Raw genomic sequence first — 7,227 nt, 5'->3', positions numbered from 1 at the left:
ATTTGTTGCCTGCTATCGTGACCCTTTCTTCTCCTGTGCCTGTTGATTTTTTATTTTCACTAAGGTGTAAGCTCCGTTGGCATCAGTGCAGAATCAGGAATTCCTTCTTCACTTACACTAGTGATGCCGTGTTTTGGAGGCATGCTGGTTATCTACAGTTGTATTTTCTGTTCATCTTTGTCTTCCACAAGCTCTTATGGTTGGGTGGGATTTTTTTCTGCTGATGAAAGATATTACTGCCTGTAACACGTTCTTTTAACATGCTGTCTGATTTTAGATAATGCTGTTATATTGGCTAGTAGTGTACTGATCACTGAAAACATCCTTTTCAGTAAAGGTGAGAGTTTCATATTTGATTCAACTCTTTAGTTTTAAATACTACTTTTTAACAAAAGGACTCGTATCACTGCTGTTAGGTGATAACTCTCCGTGGGACTGGGAGAAACAAAATTCCATTTTCCCTGTGCTGTAGCAATTTAAAGTTGTATTGTATTCACTTTTCAAGCTGTTAAAGAATGGTAATCACTCATAAGCTCCATTCCATGGTACAAGGAATCATTTGAACAAATCCCAAAGGAGGTTACCATAGTAAGTTAGCACCAAGTCAAAAATGGAGCTTGAAATTTATGCTGAAAATTGCAACCCTGTCTTGTCCAGAAGTTAACGAGTGCCTGAAGCTGTTCCTGTTTTTTCTCTCATATTCAGGAGCATTTGCACAGAAATTACAACATCCTCCCAGAACAATAAGACAGCTTTTTCTGATAAAACAACAAGGCCTTTCAGATGAAACAAGAAACCGTGGGTTTGCATGACACTCCAGCTTGTCCTTTGGGAGACTCTCTTCCTGTGCTATTCCTTTTGTTTAATTTGGTCTTCTCAGAATTCTCAAGTTTATCTTGAATTGTCCAACTTTCCTTTGATCTATCCAACATTCACAGTTCATTGTCTGGACTAATTCCACTTCTCTCCTTTATTCTCAAGATTTGTAACAAATTAGTGCTAGGCCATATTCTGCTTCTAGTATTGGTTGTCCATAGAAAAAAATTACTTTTTCTACTTTTTTAAAATTAGTATTGCTATAATAAAATCTTTTTCATAATCTCTTTAGGTCTGGTCTCTATACTGCACTTTTTGTAGCATGCTGATTAAATTATATTTGCATTAAGGGTTTCTTTTTTCCTCTCTTCCAGGAGAGGGAACAGAACCTGCATGGGTGGGGCACAGCTGCCTTTGCTCCAGATGCCCTGCTGGTGCTTCTCACAGGCAGCATCTGGGACAGGGTGGTTCTTCAGTTTGCTTTCACAGGGCAGTAAGGAGCAGTAAGAAGCAGTGAGCCCATGGGCAGAACTTGCTTACCTGGAGGACCCTTCTCAGCCCTCACCGCTTGAGGGCTGTGGCAAGTTTGAAGATGGACATTCTCTACACATGGTGGCTGCAACCTCTCCCTTGTGTCACCATGGCTGCAGGTGGGACCTCACCTATGTCATACATGCTCTGTGGTCTCCACCACAGTTACCAATCTTCCACAAGCTCCAAAGTGTCATTCTGTGTTCTGCTGGTAAAGATAGGATTAGAAACAGTAGAATTTAACACTTACAGAGCAAAGAAGCCTAAATGCATGTAATGAGAGAGACCACATTGTCTTTCTTATTTTTCTCTCCCTCCTTCTTCCCCCAGGGGTTTTGCATTGTTACTGTGTGCATCTCTGTCTTGGACTGGCAGTTTGTGCCAGGGTGAAAAAGGAAACGGTTTAAAAGTATGAGGAGCACCCTGGAGTGGGAGAAAGGAGAGATTTGTGTGGGAGAAGGATGATTTGATGTAGTGAGCGTAGCAGCTGTGGTCTTTCTGTAGTCCATGCATTGCTTCAGCACTGCCCTGCATCTCTAAAGCCTTCATGCTGCTGTCTCTGGGGCTCAGAAAGATGATTTGAAGCTTGTTCTTGGTTCATGGCTTATACTGTCAACCTGTTCATGGTAACATAAATCTGCTGTATGTAGTCCTGCATTTTGGACAAGCAGCACCAGGAACCTGTTTGGGAGGGATGACCCAACCCACATGGCTGTGTGATATGGCAGACTGGCCACGTGACCATATACATAACGTCTGGCATGCTGCAGCTCTGACTGCAGGTACTTAACTCAGTTGCTGGATGGGGAGATGGGGGAAAAACCCAGAAGAATTTTAACATCTGCTTTCAAAAAATATAGGCAGCTCTCAGTGCTCTGGCTGCGTGCTGAACCAGGGAAAACCTGCACACGTAACAGTTCAAGTAACAAGCCATAAAAGAGGCCACACGCAGACGAAAGATGGTGTTTTTTTGACGTGAGGTACCAGTGATGAAAACTGCCAGAGGATGTCGCAGCTGGTGACTTAAGGATGGAATTTCCACATTGCTTCTGGGTCCTCTTGATTATGCAGAGTGACGCCACCCCTTTGGGGTTGCTTGAACACTGATGGTTTTGTAACAACCTTTAACGTGCAGGGATTTTATTTTGGACAGCAGCACTTCTATCTCAGGAGTGGATTTGAGTGAAGTTTTCACCTTCCTGTCCAGGAAATGTGGGAAATCCTCTCCTGTCATGTACCGTCAGAGGAGGCTGGGGAGGGGAGAGGGCTTGGTTAGCTCTTTGAATGAATGAAACAAACTGCCCTGCAATGTCACGTTGCCCAGGGTGTTTAGTGATGCTCTTTGGAGCACTTCCAGAGGTGGGCTTTGCCTTCCAGGAACAAAGAGCTGTACATGACTTTCTGTGTTTGCAGTTCCCAGTAATGCTATTGAGATTTTGCTTCTCATTGCTCTGAGCAGACCTGAGCAGAGCTGCTCAGCAGTAAGTAGCAGGATAATAACACAACTGACATTTCTGCATGAGGTTCATGTGGTTGGTAGTTTGATTTAAAGGTGGGTACCTCAGGACTCACTCCTCCTCTTCTTATGTGGGTATGTTTAAAGTTGTTTAAGTAAAAAAAAAAAAAAAAATGTTTCCTCAGCCCTAATTTCAGGATTCCAGTTGCTGATGTTATTGCTAGTTCTACCAGGTCAATACTGAGATAGAATTGCCACCTCAGGTTTCCTATCTTCTAGGAGGATTTTAAAAACATTTTATTACAGGCATAAAGTGTCCCACTGTAAGAGACATAGAGGCTTTATGGTATTGCAGTAGCTAATGGGAATCTGATGCTGCTGCTGCATTCCTGGGATGGTTTGAAAACCCCTGGTCAAATAAAAATTAAACTGTACGTGGTGAGTGTTCCCTGTTGCAGCAAGCTTTTATGACATGAAAAGCTTAAAAACACAATGTTCTAGGAAGTTTGTAGCTGCGACAGTAAACACTTTCTGGCTGCCACCCCGGGTTTCGTGATAGGTCTGTGTGTTCCTGTGTGTGCACGTGCCCCCGGTCATGGCTGCCTGCAGAGCTCGTTGGGATAAATTGGAGTGGAGTTAAAGTGTGTGATGCTTTCCCAGGGAGCCGTGTGGTGTCCTCCAGCTCTGGCTGAGAGGCGAGCTGCTCGGCTTCCTGGGCCGTGTCCTCGGGCCCCGCCGCGTGCGGCGCGTGGCGAAATGAGGGAATTCCACCCAGCCGGAGGAGGAAGTGAACGTTCTGTCCTCCTGCACCCGGGTGGAGCTGGGAGGGGGAGAGGGGAGCACATTCAGAGAATTGCTGGAAGTGATTCCTCTTCTCAAGCAAATAGATGCAAAATCCCTGCGTTTGTCATAAGTAAAACTCTCCAGCGGTGGGGTTTTGTGAACCTGACACAGCTGTGGTGGCCACGTACCTTTTGGTGAAGATTACCTGTGAAGCAAATGCCGTGTTGCACAGCTAGCAGGTGGTTAACCAAAGGGAATTTCACTTTGCTGTGGAGATGGGAAACCACAATACGTGTGTCTTCCTCCAGGTTATTCAGTGGGCATTCAGAGAAAAAATCCTGGGGGTGGAGGATGTGGGGAAGGTACTAAAAATTTCAAGTTGAAGTTCCTCTAGTCCATTGAGAGACTCTAACATCTGTTGGGTGGGTGGAGAGGGACATGTTGTGCCACAGACACCTTTAAGAGCTCTCCTTTGTTAGTGGTATCAAGATGCGTAATGAGATTGTAGTCTAGTTATACCTGTTGTAAAGTGCACTGCTTCCAAGTACCTTCACCAAATGATCCATTTATAGTAAGGCTCTTAAAATGGATTCCTAGAAAAGATCCCTTTTAAAAGCAGCAATAAGAGACTAGATTTTCTGGACTCCTTTCTCTGTGCTGATATTACTGTAGACAGTTACTGAATGGCAAATGCTAAGCAGAATTTTTTTTCTTCTGCTGAACAGACTAGCTGAAAGCAACTGCAAATAAAGAAAATCTAACTGGTGATGCTTTTGGGTTTGGGAGGTTTTTTGGTTTGGTTGGTTTTTTAAAATTTTTGGTTTGGTTGGTGGGAACTTAAAGGAATGAAGGTAGGTGAATGGCCAGAAATCAGCTGTTTCTGCTTGCTTTGTACCATAGTGATGTCAGTCCTTTCAGTTGGATTGCTACCTGGATTGGCCCTTTTTTGGTGTGTTTTACAGAAATAAGTTGCTCAAAAAGGGAGTTGGATCCAGAAAAGCCTTACGCTAGTAATTTCAGTATGTCCTCCAGGTAGTTATGCTGCTGTGGTGTTACATGTGCACCAGCAGATAATTTACAGTCGACAAAATGAATTACATCATTTACTAATCTGATTTCTTATCTTGCATGTGTCAGTTTTCCAGATTCTCAGAGACAGCTAGCAGGAACAGGACTAAAATCAGTTATATAAACTCCCAGACCACAATGGATTTTCTGGAGGAATCTCCCAGAAGCAAGAAGACGTACAGAGCTTTGTTCCCTTTCTGAAGCTGCCAATACAAGAGTGTGCAATCTGCAGTCCTTGGTAGAGAGTCTAGGCTCAGCCTCTGACAGGGGCCAGGGATGAATCATATAGACCGTATATTTGCTCTGTTATTAATCTTACTTCCCTGAGGATTCCCTGGTGGCTTTTGCCAGCTAGTGGTTTAGGGGCTTCCTGAGCCAGATGCTGCATCCACTCTTGTGCTTAGAAGCCAACAGAGCTTTCTTAGAATCATAGAATTGTTTCAGTTGGAAAAGACCTTTAAGATCATTGAGTCCAACCATTAAACTAATACTACCAAGTCTACCACTAAATCATGTCCCTAAGCTTCCTTCAATGCATCTGATCATTTTGAACCCATTTATGCTTTTGCCATCCAAAACATCCCATGGCAGTGAGTTCCCATGTCTGGTTGTACCCCTTTTTTATGCAATAGCATGCTTGTTATGGTTTGTTGTTGTTTTTTTTTTTTTTCCCACACGATACTGAATTCTTGCGTTATGAAACAATAAGTACTAATCCTCTTCACCACTACGTTCACTCAGGATTTTATAAACCTCAGACAACAGTCATCTTCCTGCTTAAAAAGTTTGAGCTCATTTAATCTTTGCTTGTGCAGAAGCCTTTCTGTATCTCTGTATCTGATTCCCTTTCTTTATATTTTGTGTGTCATCTGCATCTCATTTATCAGAAGGCAACTCAGGGTGTAGAGTGGTGATGAGAAAGGGATTTATAAGTTAGCACAAAGACTTTGGTTTCTTGCTCCAGTTCTCAGCTTCTTTTTGTCTTTGTCGTGGCACTTGGTATGGATGAAAATACCTGCCTTGGTCTGTTCAGGGAGGTTAAAGCTAACCTTGCAATGGCGCAGGACGCAGCGTTTCCTGGGTGACTCTCAGAGGGGACTCGGCCTATGAGCTCTAGTTCAGACTGTCTCAGCAGGACGTGCCAGCACATATCGGTTAAGACATAGATCTGTGTGTTTTAAAAGCTGACTTTCTAGAGAGGTAGAGGGTGGCTTTATGTTGTTATGAGTTAGTCATTGGTCCTCTCCAAGTCCCATGGCTGTTTCCCTCTGTTCCTCGCTCTTCTCCCAGCTGACACAGCTCTGAGAAACAGAAAGGAACATCTTCCCTAAAACTGTTTTGGTTCTTTTTCTGATTCCAAAGGAAAACACCCAAGTCATGCTTCAGAATACCAATAATTCCCAGGATTACAAAAGCAAATCACTTTCTTCTTTTGATTGTAGGAAGACCAGCTGCAAAGAAAACAGGAAGCTGATCCTGACAATCTGATCTGTGCTGCACGTGAGGAATTAATATTTCAAAAGCCTTCTCAGACTTAAGGGATGGAAAGTGTTGTGTTTCCCTCAGCAGCTGAGGAATTCTGTCATTGGCTTCTGTTTTTATGGGAAAGCATAAGCATAAAGAAACTTGAAATGTGAATGATATGTGCTGATATGTCCTTGATCCTACAAAAACTTTAAGCGTCAGGTCTCCTCTGTATATATGTTCAAGTGCGCTGGAAGGTTCAAATGTATGCTATGAAACGTAGGTGTTCAAGAAAGCTCTGGGAAATAGTATAGTGAGAAAATTATTACAGTACTATTGTTGAAGCTTTTAATGAATTTTTAAAATAATGATTTCTCTTATTCTGTAACAGATTTTTTTTTTTTTTTTTTTTAAATTAATTCAATTTTTCAGCCTGACCACAAGTAAGGCCAGTTCTGGGATCCTGCTGTCCTAGAGAAATGGAACAGGCTGCATATATCACCTCAGAGCAAGCTGAGATAGAGGCCCCGCTGTTTTTTCCAAAGTATTAGTTGGTTTAGTGAAAGATACCATCTTTCTAGCCACCCTGGTTTTATAATAACAAGCATGTCAAAGATGACAGCAGTCTACAGTATTTAACTTTCATTTCTGCTGGACTCCTCAGGTCCTTCTGCTGCATCTCTGTGTGAAGTCATGTTGCATTTGTGCTGCAATGCAAAGCCAGCATTAAGTGTGCACCACGTTTTCCTCTGTTTCACTTGATTTTTATTTTCCTGGATGATTTTGCCTGGTGTTCCTCTCATCATTATTAGACAAAATCCTCTTTGTTTTCCTGCCTTTTGTTGTGATCCCCAGCCCCTCTGATTTGCTTTTCTCAGCCCTCTCGAGTGTTCTCCTCCCTGGCAGAAGAGGCAGCCCTGTGGCAGCTGCGTCTCGGTTTCGGGTGCGTGGTCCCCCCGCGCGCAGCGGCCGGGCACCAGCTGCAGCCCGAGGCCTGTCCCCAGCTGGGAGGTGGCTGCACAGCGTGTACAGAGCACCCCGACTCGCCTCTGCCACCCTCCACCTGTGCAGGGGCATGCTGCAGGGAAGCAGGAGGGGAAGCAGTTCTC

Source organism: Merops nubicus, unplaced genomic scaffold (assembly GCF_000691845.1).
Source record: "Merops nubicus isolate BGI_N331 unplaced genomic scaffold, ASM69184v1 Scaffold24167, whole genome shotgun sequence".
NCBI classification, from domain to species: Eukaryota; Metazoa; Chordata; class Aves; order Coraciiformes; family Meropidae; genus Merops; species Merops nubicus.
The sequence above is the reverse complement of the archived record's forward strand: the minus strand, read 5'-3'. Positions refer to the sequence as shown.